Here is a 15,128-nt window from a genome sequence, read left to right on the forward strand (position 1 = left end):
AAGCAGCATAAGAACGCACTCACAGTGGGATGCAGACTAGTTAAAGGGACATTTTACCCAAACTAAAAATAATCTTTAATTGAAACTGTTAACACAGTGAAATATACTAGTGTTAGGCTTACAGTAAACCTCATCGTCTTTTATGTAAAGATTCCCTTAAATTCACAGATGTTATATCAGTTTGACTGTATCCCTTTAAATATTTTCACTCCTCTGTTTTTTCTCTTTTTTTTCTTTTCTGTCCGCTAGTCTCACGGATCCCTACACTAAAATTGTAGACAACTTATCACTTCAGTTTGCATTACAGAGAGAATTAAGTTATGCTGCAAAAAGAAATATCTGCTATCTAAACGGCAGATTTAAAATAAATATATACAAAGAAAGGTCTCTTAAAATATATTTAGCAAACTACTAATAAAGTGTTATTGCACTGGTCCTTTAAATAAGAAAATGACAATTTTCTATTGCTCCGTCTACGCACTGAGCTCTGATTTTACAGACAAATATAAGATAATGAGATATTCTTATTATCTAAAATTCAACCCATTGCAATCAACTGTGTTTTGAAAGCATAAAACCAGCTACTTCATATATATACAAATAAACTTGAAAATGCAATTTCTCCTATATGTTATAGTATGCAGCTTGTATAACAAGTCATGGACAATACATTAATAGCAACACCTTGTCACAGTGGACTGTCCCTTTAAGGACTAACCATTCATCACGTAAATCTCATATGTATATCCCAACCATAATTTATGCTGCTTGTATGATTTACCACACAAATTTCACCTCTGTACTGTAGCATGACCTGCAGATTAATTTACTTGCAACAAAAACGGACGCACTTTTAAATAAACTTTCAATTACAGCTTATAACTATATGTCATTGGGTGCACCAACTCTGTGCACAGACCTTACAAATACAACATACGTTAACCCATTAATCATACCAGAAACAGTTTCATATTTACCAGAGCGTGACAAAAAATCACACACACCCTCGCACTTTCAAAGCCACTTTCAAAGCCGTTACTTCACTTGCAAAAACAATATCATATCTTTACATGCCGAAAAACAATTATCACTTAAAACTAAAACTGCATATGAATACCACATACTTAAAACATGCTGGTGACTTTAAAATACAGGTTTATAAAATAACATTACAAGATATCTTCTAAAAACGTCTGATTTCCCAGCAGGGAAACAGAAAGAAACATTTTTACAGCAATACAGACAAGCTCATTTCATCTCGCATACCAGAGATTCACTCCCTTTTTTCCTTTCTCAGAAAAGAATCTATTTCATAGCGTACGACATACATATATATATATATATATATATATATATATATATATATATATATAAAAAACACGATTAACTTTTCACCACGTCCAAAATGTATTTTTTTTTTCCGAAACCCCGCAAAATGGCCATTTTTGCACGGCTTGGGACAATCATTTTCAAATAATACATTCTGTTTTTGGTTCAAAGCAAATCTGTTACACGCATACCACAGTGAGAACCTACAGACCATCACACATTATGCATCTCAATATACAAATTTTCCTTACTGCAAACAAACAAAAAAAGTCTTACAAACAGAGCTGCTGTACCAGTTTCTTCTCTCTTTTTTTTTTTTTAAATCTATGTGCGCGGCTTCTTTGCCTGCTACATTCTTTAACACAGAGATTTCTCTATTTATCACACAGCAGTACTCACTGACAGTGTTTTAAAAAAATTTCTGTCTTTTGCAGAAACTATTAACTCTTCTTTTCTTTTACCTTATACATGTAATTTTCTCTGTGCAATCTTATCTATAAGCAGTTCCCATTTCTCAACACAATAATAGCCACAATAATAACATGCATAGCCACTTAATATTTTCTACGCACAGCATCAAAAAACACAAACAAAACAAAGCAAAGCAAGCATCAGATATCAACATGAGCTTCAGGTGGGTAACAAAACTCTATTATGGGAATGAATATGGAAAACTTTAACATACGTGAGACTCACTCACTGCCACCTTTGCCCGGGGGAGCTTATCTTAAAATATCCTCCTGTCAACTGGCATTCATATATTTCTTGCGCGCTTATCACAGACAGGACTCACAATACCTGCCGTATCCCAGCACAGGACTCTACACCTGTCTGGAGGGGTATCACAACTGCCGGAAGGACTATAACCTCCGCAAACCTGTGCTTCAACCACAGGAACCCCTTTAACCCTTTATCATATATTATCAACACCTATTACCAGACTAAATTTAGGTTCAGATTTACAGAAGGAAAGCATGGTAAAAGCACTCATACTTACTCACTGCGAATCCCACAAACTGACGCCAAAATTGTTAGGTGTCCTCCCAGGGGGGTAAGTGTCAGGTCAGGCCGAAGCCACGGGGCCAGTGTACCACCTGAGGCATATGTAGATTATCTGATAAGGGCCCCTTAGAATGACTCAGACCACGCAGCATTATGATCGAAAGCCAATTCTGTTTATTGTACAGTGCAAGCCTTTCTTATAACAGCATACAGGGTTAAGGGGATGACACGTTAGGACCGCGTCATCTTACACAGTTATACAGAGTTACACACAGTGTGATTCTGGAAATTCACTAGCTCATAAACAATATTCTATAGTCATAATAAACCATGCATCTGCAGAGACACCAAGGTCGCTGGACCATCTTATTGATAGAACATTCTTCTGGGCGTGCGGCCAGGGACTTTCTACAAGGCTAACCGGCTAAGGAAACTATCATAACATGCACATAGTTCTTGCTACATAATAACCCAGTATAATAAAAGTCTAATCATTACAAAATGGATACTAATCATCACAAGATGGCTGCGAGGAACAAGATGGCTGCCATCAGGTTCATATTACCCCTAACATACCATCCTTTTATTCTAACAGAATAACATAAAAATAGACAGGCATAGAAAGTTAGTAAAGCCTTATATTATGGTAACAGAACTCTGTGAGAATACTAAAGAGAAAAATATTCGCATGTCGTGATATACTTTTATAGGCTAATTGTCACTGCATATACAGGGAGTGCAGAATTATTAGGCAAGTTGTATTTTTGAGGATTAATTTTATTATTGAACAACAACCATGTTCTCAATGAACCCAAAAAACTAATTAATATCAAAGCTGAATAGTTTTGGAAGTAGTTTTTAGTTTGTTTTTAGTTATAGCTATTTTAGGGGGATATCTGTGTGTGCAGGCGACTATTACTGTGCATAATTATTAGGCAACTTAACAAAAAACAAATATATACCCATTTCAATTATTTATTTTTACCAGTGAAACCAATATAACATCTCAACATTCACAAATATACATTTCTGACATTCAAAAACAAAACAAAAACAAATCAGTGACCAATATAGCCACCTTTCTTTGCAAGGACACTCAAAAGCATGCCATCCATGGATTCTGTCAGTGTTTTGATCTGTTCACCATCAACATTGCGTGCAGCAGCAACCACAGCCTCCCAGACACTGTTCAGAGAGGTGTACTGTTTTCCCTCCTTGTAAATCTCACATTTGATGATGGACCACAGGTTCTCAATGGGGTTCAGATCAGGTGAACAAGGAGGCCATGTCATTAGATTTTCTTCTTTTATACCCTTTCTTGCCAGCCACGCTGTGGAGTACTTGGACGCGTGTGATGGAGCATTGTCCTGCATGAAAATCATGTTTTTCTTGAAGGATGCAGACTTCTTCCTGTACCACTGCTTGAAGAAGGTGTCTTCCAGAAACTGGCAGTAGGACTGGGAGTTGAGCTTGACTCCATCCTCAACCCGAAAAGGCCCCACAAGTTCATCTTTGATGATACCAGCCCAAACCAGTACTCCACCTCCACCTTGCTGGCGTCTGAGTCGGACTGGAGCTCTCTGCCCTTTACCAATCCAGCCACGGGCCCATCCATCTGGCCCATCAAGACTCACTCTCATTTCATCAGTCCATAAAACCTTAGAAAAATCAGTCTTGAGATATTTCTTGGCCCAGTCTTGACATTTCAGCTTGTGTGTCTTGTTCAGTGGTGGTCGTCTTTCAGCCTTTCTTACCTTGGCCATGTCTCTGAGTATTGCACACCTTGTGCTTTTGGGCACTCCAGTGATGTTGCAGCTCTGAAATATGGCCAAACTGGTGGCAAGTGGCATCTTGGCAGCTGCACGCTTGACTTTTCTCAGTTCATGGGCAGTTATTTTGCGCCTTGGTTTTTCCACACGCTTCTTGCGACCCTGTTGACTATTTTGAATGAAACGCTTGATTGTTCGATGATCACGCTTCAGAAGCTTTGCAATTTTAAGAGTGCTGCATCCCTCTGCAAGATATCTCACTATTTTTTACTTTTCTGAGCCTGTCAAGTCCTTCTTTTGACCCATTTTGCCAAAGGAAAGGAAGTTGCCTAATAATTATGCACACCTGATATAGGGTGTTGATGTCATTAGACCACACCCCTTCTCATTACAGAGATGCACATCACCTAATATGCTTAATTGGTAGTAGGCTTTCAAGCCTATACAGCTTGGAGTAAGACAACATGCATAAAGAGGATGATGTGGTCAAAATACTCATTTGCCTAATAATTCTGCACTCCCTGTAGGTACAGTCCCTCCAATACCTTCCATCTATCTTCCAGCCTTCCCAAAACTACCGGTCTACCGGCACAGAGACCCAACCAGCCCCCCATCTACCCCCAAACAACGCTGCATCTTCTATCTCTCCACCTGCATTGCTAGCACCCCCCAATATGTCCAACAGTTCCTTTTCCACAGTAAAGCATGACATAGCAACAGCACAACTGTCTCTAGGTGGCCTCTGAACACTTTAAGAACAGTCTTTGTCCATTTGAGAGTGCTGCACCTTGACACTTTGCTATAATACAATTCTCCAACAATTCATTTGAAGTAGGGGTGCTTATCCACGTTTCTTCCGCAGGGAGATACTGGAAATCTGATGGTTTGTTCATGGGGTAGACAAGGCAACCAGTGGATACCCATGGCAAGCAAACACTCGAGTCACAGGGAGTCTAGGAAGCAAACAGAAACAGTACAGGATGAGTACACACCGCAATACAATCACAATTATGTCCAAATAAAACGTCACTTTCATCCTATGTCATTTAAAATCAAACAAAACATTGTTGATGTATAATACAAACTAAATACATTGACATTTCTCAGAGAATAATTTACAACTTCTCTATACACTTTTAAATGATACTTCTTGAATACTACGCAAGTGAAAACCTGTCAGACTTCATCAAGGGCCTGAATGGTTATGCTAAAACTTATGCTAAGGCCTGCCCTGTAGTAAGAATGGAAAAAAGAAAACAATAAAAATAAATGAATTTCTTTACACTGTCACTTTGAACTTCTAAAAATAAAAGAACCTCGTGTTGCTTTATTCTGGATGGCTGCTATCTATAATGTTTATAATTCTCCAACCTAAATTCTCTCACCCTCCTGTATGAGGAAAGCATACAAACAGAACATCATTTAAAACTACAAGTTCTTTTAAAGGTAAACACATCTTTATGGTAAGAATTACTCTCTTTGACAAACATCAGGAATGACCAAATTCACTTTGCAGATACCATACTAATTAATAAAAGGGAAAAATACATTTGCTTTCATAAACTATAATTATGCTATTCCCTGAACAAACATTTCTCTGTATATTTACTATAAACTTCTAGCTTAGACGTGTCCTCCTTATGTTCTAAAGGGTGAAGGGTCTAAAATATTATGCTATGTTGCAGCATTTTCCTTAAACATATTTTCTTATACTCCGTGGGCCATTCAATAGGGTACAATACTGCGAAGTTCACAGTTACCTTTATCTAAAGGGTTACTTTGTTAAGCACATAACCTACAATGTGCACTAATACCAATGAAGCATATGATGTCTTATACCCAATATGATCAATAAAAATAAAACAAATACAAGAGAATACAAAACAAGCAATATAAGGAATGGAGTTAAAACAATACTCCCCTAATTTAATTGGTTGACCCTGTAACAGCATAACAGGTCCTCCATATCGAGCGGTAAGGCACAGTCCAGAGAAGGATAGTCTTTATGTCCTGAAGACACACATCAGAGGAAACAGTCATGGATTACCCAGAGTCCAGTTCTGGGGCTGGTACCAGCATGCAAAGCAAAGAATGGATCCAAAGATAGTTCAGCAACTTTTTTTACTGCAGTATGGTGGTTAAAACAAGCTTGACAAAAGGTCTTTCATTTTCATCTTTTCTTTTCTTTCTTTAAAGGTTTACTTGCTTTCAATCTTTAATCTTTTGAAGAGTGCACTTATGGAATTTTGCCTGTACAGATTTGACCTAAATATGGAAACTCAAAAATAATTCAGTTAGTGTGTTTCAATCTCTGAATACAGCATACTCTCATCCTGCAAATACAAATATAGTGTTAAGAACCAAATAGGATACTCATCAATACTTCCCACATGTTTGCGTGAATCATCTCGTGTGACACGCAAACACAAGATAACAAGAAACTAAAAGACAAATCATGCACTCCACTCATGCAGAGACAATTCTCAATAGCAAGCAAAAATGAAATACACTTCACTATTCACTATGCTGTCCATACAGCACGCTTCCACACGTAGTCACAAAAGAGAAAAACATAACAAACAAGCAGTGAAAACCAATCGTTCTTGTCTTTCACAAAAGAAAACATTAGCTGCTGACACAAATTTCAAACAACCACAAGTAACCTAAAATTCAACACATATTCTGACATTTACTGGAATGCAACACTCTCAGAACACTACAAACAATTAAAAACATCCACTATGTACAAACACGGCAAGAAACTTCAGTTGCAGATTATACAAATAAAATTGCGCTTATCTGGGAACGATCAGATAACCACAGTAGCCACTGTTAAATGGAAAATTGTAGGATAAATGAAAATTTCATTATTCAGATAGGACTTTTAATGTTAACCAGCCTAGATTAAACCAAACATAGGTAGGCACATATGCTAATTTTTAAGCCTTTGAGGGCTGTCTCTTATCACAGGCTGTATAAATCTCATTACAACACCAAGAGACAAAATACACGTAAGCCATATAAATAAAACTAAAACTGTGATCAGATAAATTAGCAAGTTATATAAATGCAGTAGAATCAGATAAAATGTGCATCATTTGTTTTAGGGGTGTTTATTTGTAGACACCTTATAGACCACGGCTTAGCTGTTAAGCAGCAATCAAAGTCATTGCAATAATAGTGGGAGACAAGTTAATAACCAAATAACTATATATATTTTAAAGTGTCACTGAAATCACTTCATTAAGTAATATCTCATTTATTTATGGAACACAGTGGGGGTTATTTTAAATAACAAAGAGTTCTGAAATATCCGTGAGATACAGTTTGACAGCCACAGAAATAAAATTATAATTTTTATGCTATATTCTGTGACAGAATATAATATAAATACTTGTTTCTTTGTAGTGAGCAATTTATAGTTATCATTTTTTATAACATAGAACACCAGTACTGCCGCTTTAAATGTAAAGTGCAAATCGTTCTCTCTGCAACAAAGCCAAACAGAGAAACTTTTTTTTTTTTTTTTTTTTTTTTTTTAAAGAAAAGCAAAACATGCATAGTGTTATCATTCTTCTCAAAGATAGTGAGGCAAGCTCAAAGTTTCATTTTTACTTAAAGGAGAAACACTGTTTACTGCTTAAAAATATAAAATTCACACTAAAACTTGATAAATGCTAATTAGTTTAACCACAACAAAATTATTGGATTTAATATTGTGTATAAATTGATATTCACCATTCTGCAGTTGTCCAGCCAAATATAACAACCATATATAACACAAAAATAAGCTTTCTACAAAAGAATACTAATACAATTTCCCCTTTTAAATTATTCCCAATGATCCTAATAATAAAAAATGCATACTGACGTTCATTAAATAGCCTAAACAAGCATAAGCAGCATAAGAACGCACTCACAGTGGGATGCAGACTAGTTAAAGGGACATTTTACCCAAACTAAAAATAATCTTTAATTGAAACTGTTAACACAGTGAAATATACTAGTGTTAGGCTTACAGTAAACCTCATCGTCTTTTATGTAAAGATTCCCTTAAATTCACAGATGTTATATCAGTTTGACTGTATCCCTTTAAATATTTTCACTCCTCTGTTTTTTCTCTTTTTTTTCTTTTCTGTCCGCTAGTCTCACGGATCCCTACACTAAAATTGTAGACAACTTATCACTTCAGTTTGCATTACAGAGAGAATTAAGTTATGCTGCAAAAAGAAATATCTGCTATCTAAACGGCAGATTTAAAATAAATATATACAAAGAAAGGTCTCTTAAAATATATTTAGCAAACTACTAATAAAGTGTTATTGCACTGGTCCTTTAAATAAGAAAATGACAATTTTCTATTGCTCCGTCTACGCACTGAGCTCTGATTTTACAGACAAATATAAGATAATGAGATATTCTTATTATCTAAAATTCAACCCATTGCAATCAACTGTGTTTTGAAAGCATAAAACCAGCTACTTCATATATATACAAATAAACTTGAAAATGCAATTTCTCCTATATGTTATAGTATGCAGCTTGTATAACAAGTCATGGACAATACATTAATAGCAACACCTTGTCACAGTGGACTGTCCCTTTTAGGACTAACCATTCATCACATAAATCTCATATGTATATCCCAACCATAATTTATGCTGCTTGTATGATTTACCACACAAATTTCACCTCTGTACTGTAGCATGACCTGCAGATTAATTTACTTGCAACAAAAACGGACGCACTTTTAAATAAACTTTCAATTACAGCTTATAACTATATGTCATTGGGTGCACCAACTCTGTGCACAGACCTTACAAATACAACATACGTTAACCCATTAATCATACCAGAAACAGTTTCATATTTACCAGAGCGTGACAAAAAATCACACACACCCTCGCACTTTCAAAGCCACTTTCAAAGCCGTTACTTCACTTGCAAAAACAATATCATATCTTTACATGCCGAAAAACAATTATCACTTAAAACTAAAACTGCATATGAATACCACATACTTAAAACATGCTGGTGACTTTAAAATACAGGTTTATAAAATAACATTACAAGATATCTTCTAAAAACGTCTGATTTCCCAGCAGGGAAACAGAAAGAAACATTTTTACAGCAATACAGACAAGCTCATTTCATCTCGCATACCAGAGATTCACTCCCTTTTTTCCTTTCTCAGAAAAGCATCTATTTCATAGCGTACGACATACATATATATATATATATATATATATATATATATATATATAAAAAAAAAACACTAGATTAACTTTTCACCACGTCCAAAATGTATTTTTTTTTTCCGAAACCCCGCAAAATGGCCATTTTTGCACGGCTTGGGACAATCATTTTCAAATAATACATTCTGTTTTTGGTTCAAAGCAAATCTGTTACACGCATACCACAGTGAGAACCTACAGACCATCACACATTATGCATCTCAATATACAAATTTTCCTTACTGCAAACAAACAAAAAAAGTCTTACAAACAGAGCTGCTGTACCAGTTTCTTCTCTCTTTTTTTTTTTTTTAAATCTATGTGCGCGGCTTCTTTGCCTGCTACATTCTTTAACACAGAGATTTCTCTATTTATCACACAGCAGTACTCACTGACAGTGTTTTAAAAATATTTCTGTCTTTTGCAGAAACTATTAACTCTTCTTTTCTTTTACCTTATACATGTAATTTTCTCTGTGCAATCTTATCTATAAGCAGTTCCCATTTCTCAACACAATAATAGCCACAATAATAACATGCATAGCCACTTAATATTTTCTACGCACAGCATCAAAAAACACAAACAAAACAAAGCAAAGCAAGCATCAGATATCAACATGAGCTTCAGGTGGGTAACAAAACTCTATTATGGGAATGAATATGGAAAACTTTAACATAAGTGAGACTCACTCACTGCCACCTTTGCCCGGGGGAGCTTATCTTAAAATATCCTCCTGTCAACTGGCATTCATATATTTCTTGCGCGCTTATCACAGACAGGACTCACAATACCTGCCGTATCCCAGCACAGGACTCTACACCTGTCTGGAGGGGTATCACAACTGCCGGAAGGACTATAACCTCCGCAAACCTGTGCTTCAACCACAGGAACCCCTTTAACCCTTTATCATATATTATCAACACCTATTACCAGACTAAATTTAGGTTCAGATTCACAGAAGGAAAGCATGGTAAAAGCACTCATACTTACTCACTGCGAATCCCACAAACTGACGCAAAAATTGTTAGGTGTCCTCCCAGGGGGGTAAGTGTCAGGTCAGGCCGAAGCCACGGGGCCAGTGTACCACCTGAGGCATATGTAGATTATCTGATAAGGGCCCCTTAGAATGACTCAGACCATGCAGCATTATGATCGAAAGCCAATTCTGTTTATTGCACAGTGCAAGCCTTTCTTATAACAGCATACAGGGTTAAGGGGATGACACGTTAGGACCACGTCATCTTACACAGTTATACAGAGTTACACACAGTGTGATTCTGGAAATTCACTAGCTCATAAACAATATTCTATAGTCATAATAAACCATGCATCTGCAGAGACACCAAGGTCGCTAGACCATCTTATTGATAGAACATTCTTCTGGGCGTGCGGCCAGGGACTTTCTACAAGGCTAACCGGCTAAGGAAACTATCATAACATGCACATAGTTCTCGCTACATAATAACCCAGTATAATAAAAGTCTAATCATTACAAAATGGATACTAATCATCACAAGATGGCTGCGAGGAACAAGATGGCTGCCATCAGGTTCATATTACCCCTAACATACCATCCTTTTATTCTAACAGAATAACATAAAAATAGACAGGCATAGAAAGTTAGTAAAGCCTTATATTATGGTAACAGAACTCTGTGAGAATACTAAAGAGAAAAATATTCGCATGTCGTGATATACTTTTATAGGCTAATTGTCACTGCATATAGGTACAGTCCCTCCAATACCTTCCATCTATCTTCCAGCCTTCCCAAAACTACCGGTCTACCGGCACAGAGACCTAACCAGCCCCCCATCTTCCCCCAAACAACGCTGCATCTTCTATCTCTCCACCTGCATTGCTAGCACCCCCCAATATGTCCAACAGTTCCTTTTCCACAGTAAAGCATGACATAGCAACAGCACAACTGTCTCTAGGTGGCCTCTGAACACTTTAAGAACAGTCTTTGTCCATTTGAGAGTGCTGCACCTTGACACTTTGCTATAATACAATTCTCCAACAATTCATTTGAAGTAGGGGTGCTTATCCACGGTTCTTCCGCAGGGAGATACTGGAAATCTGATGGTTTGTTCATGGGGTAGACAAGGCAACCAGTGGATACCCATGGCGAGCAAACACTCGAGTCACAGTGAGTCTAGGAAGCAAACAGAAACAGTACAGGATGAGTACACACCGCAATGCAATCACAATTATGTCCAAATAAAACGTCACTTTCATCCTATGTCATTTAAAATCAAACAAAACATTGTTGATATATAATACAAACTAAATACATTGACATTTCTCAGAGAATAATTTACAACTTCTCTATACACTTTTAAATGATACTTCTTGAATACTACGCAAGTGAAAACCTGTCAGACTTCATCAAGGGCCTGAATGGTTATGCTAAAACTTATGCTAAGGCCTGCCCTGTAGTAAGAATGGAAAAAAGAAAACAATAAAAATAAATGAATTTCTTTACACTGTCACTTTGAACTTCTAAAAATAAAAGAGCCTTGTGTTGCTTTATTCTGGATGGCTGCTATCTATAATGTTTATAATTCTCCAACCTAAATTCTCTCACCCTCCTGTATGAGGAAAGCATACAAACAGAACATCATTTAAAACTACAAGTTCTTTTAAAGGTAAACACATCTTTATGGTAAGAATTACTCTCTTTGACAAACATCAGGAATGACCAAATTCACTTTGCAGATACCATACTAATTAATAAAAGGGAAAAATACATTTGCTTTCATAAACTATAATTATGCTATTCCCTGAACAAACATTTCTCTGTATATTTACTATAAACTTCTAGCTTAGACGTGTCCTCCTTATGTTCTAAAGGGTGAAGGGTCTAAAATATTATGCTATGTTGCAGCATTTTCCTTAAACATATTTTCTTATACTCAGTGGGCCATTCAATAGGGTACAATACTGCGAAGTTCACAGTTACCTTTATCTAAAGGGTTACTTTGTTAAGCACATAACCTACAATGTGCACTAATACCAATGAAGCATATGATGTCTTATACCCAATATGATCAATAAAAATAAAACAAATACAAGAGAATACAAAACAAGCAATATAAGGAATGGAGTTAAAACAATACTCCCCTAATTTAATTGGTTGACCCTGTAACAGCATAACAGGTCCTCCATATCGAGCGGTAAGGCACAGTCCAGAGAAGGATAGTCTTTATGTCCTGAAGACACACATCAGAGGAAACAGTCATGGATTACCCAGAGTCCAGTTCTGGGGCTGGTACCAGCATGCAAAGCAAAGAATGGATCCAAAGATAGTTCAGCAACTTTTTTTACTGCAGTATGGTGGTTAAAACAAGCTTGACAAAAGGTCTTTCATTTTCATCTTTTCTTTTCTTTCTTTAAAGGTTTACTTGCTTTCAATCTTTAATCTTTTGAAGAGTGCACTTATGGAATTTTGCCTGTACAGATTTGACCTAAATATGGAAACTCAAAAATAATTCAGTTAGTGTGTTTCAATCCCTGAATACAGCATACTCTCATCCTGCAAATACAAATATAGTGTTAAGAACCAAATAGGATACTCATCAATACTTCCCCCATGTTTGCGTGAATCATCTCATGTGACACGCAAACACAAGATAACAAGAAACTAAACGACAAATCATGCACTCCACTCATGCAGAGACAATTCTCAATAGCAAGCAAAAATGAAATACACTTCACTATTCACTATGCTGTCCATACAGCACGCTTCCACACGTAGTCACAAAAGAGAAAAACATAACAAACAAACAGTGAAAACCAATCGTTCTTGTCTTTCACAAAAGAAAACATTAGCTGCTGACACAAATTTCAAACAACCACAAGTAACCTAAAATTCAACACATATTCTGACATTTACTGGAATGCAACACTCTCAGAACACTACAAACAATTAAAAACATCCACTATGTACAAACAAGGCAAGAAACTTCAGTTGCAGATTATACAAATAAAATTGCGCTTATCTGGGAACGATCAGATAACCACGGTAGCCACTGTTAAAGGGACATTGTAGGATAAATGAAAATTTCATTATTCAGATAGGACTTTTAATGTTAACCAGCCTAGATTAAACCAAACATAGGTAGGCTCATATGCTAATTTTTAAGCCTTTGAGGGCTGCCTCTTATCACAGGCTGTATAAATCTCATTACAACACCAAGAGACAAAATACACGTAAGCCATATAAATAAAACTAAAACTGTGATCAGATAAATTAGCAAGTTATATAAATGCAGTAGAATCAGATAAAATGTGCATCATTTGTTTTAGGGGTGTTTATTTGTAGACACCTTATAGACCACGGCTTAGCTGTTAAGCAGCAATCAAAGTCATTGCAATAATAGTGGGAGACTAGTTAATAACCAAATAACTATATATATTTTAAAGTGTCACTGAAATCACTTCATTAAATAATATCTCATTTATTTATGGAACACAGTGGGGGATATTTTAAATAACAAAGAGTTCTGAAATATCCGTGAGATACAGTTTGACAGCCACAGAAATAAAATTATCATTTTTAAGCTACATTCTGTGACAGAATATAATATAAATATTTGTTTCTTTGTAGTGAGCAATTTATAGTTATCATTTTTTATAACATAGAACACCAGTACTGCCGCTTTAAATGTATAGTGCAAATCGTTCTCTCTGCAACAAAGCCAAACAGAGAAACTTTTTTTTTTTTTTTTTTAAAGAAAAGCAAAACATGCACAGTGTTATCATTCTTCTCAAGGATAGTGAGGCAAGCTCAAAGTTTCATTTTTACTTAAAGGAGAAACACTGTTTACTGCTTAAAAATATAAAATTCACACTAAAACTTGATAAATGCTAATTAGTTTAACCACAACAAAATTATTGGATTTAATATTGTGTATAAATTGATATTCACCATTCTGCAGTTGTTCAGCCAAATATAACAACCATATATAACACAAAAAATAAGCTTTCTACAAAAGAATACTAATACAATTTCCCCTTTTAAATTATTCCCAATGATCCTAATAATAAAAAATGCATACTGACGTTCATTAAATAGCCTAAACAAGCATAAGCAGCATAAGAACGCACTCACAGTGGGATGCAGACTAGTTAAAGGGACATTTTACCCAAACTAAAAATAATCTTTAATTGAAACTGTTAACACAGTGAAATATACTAGTGTTAGGCTTACAGTAAACCTCATCGTCTTTTATGTAAAGATTCCCTTAAATTCACAGATGTTATATCAGTTTGACTGTATCCCTTTAAATATTTTTACTCCTCTGTTTTTTCTCTTTTTTTTTCTTTTCTGTCCGCTAGTCTCACGGATCCCTACACTAAAATTGTAGACAACTTATCACTTCAGTTTGCATTACAGAGAGAATTAAGTTATGCTGCAAAAAGAAATATCTGCTATCTAAACGGCAGATTTAAAATAAATATATACAAAGAAAGGTCTCTTAAAATATATTTAGCAAACTACTAATAAAGTGTTATTGCACTGGTCCTTTAAATAAGAAAATGACAATTTTCTATTGCTCCGTCTACGCACTGAGCTCTGATTTTACAGACAAATATAAGATAATGAGATATTCTTATTATCTAAAATTCAACCCATTGCAATCAACTGTGTTTTGAAAGAATAAAACCAGCTACTTCATATATATACAAATAAACTTGAAAATGCAATTTCTCCTATATGTTATAGTATGCAGCTTGTATAACAAGTCATGGACAATACATTAAAAGCAACACCTTGTCACAGTGGACTGTCCCT

This window comes from Bombina bombina, chromosome 2 (assembly GCF_027579735.1).
Source record: "Bombina bombina isolate aBomBom1 chromosome 2, aBomBom1.pri, whole genome shotgun sequence".
Classification (NCBI taxonomy): domain Eukaryota; kingdom Metazoa; phylum Chordata; class Amphibia; order Anura; family Bombinatoridae; genus Bombina; species Bombina bombina.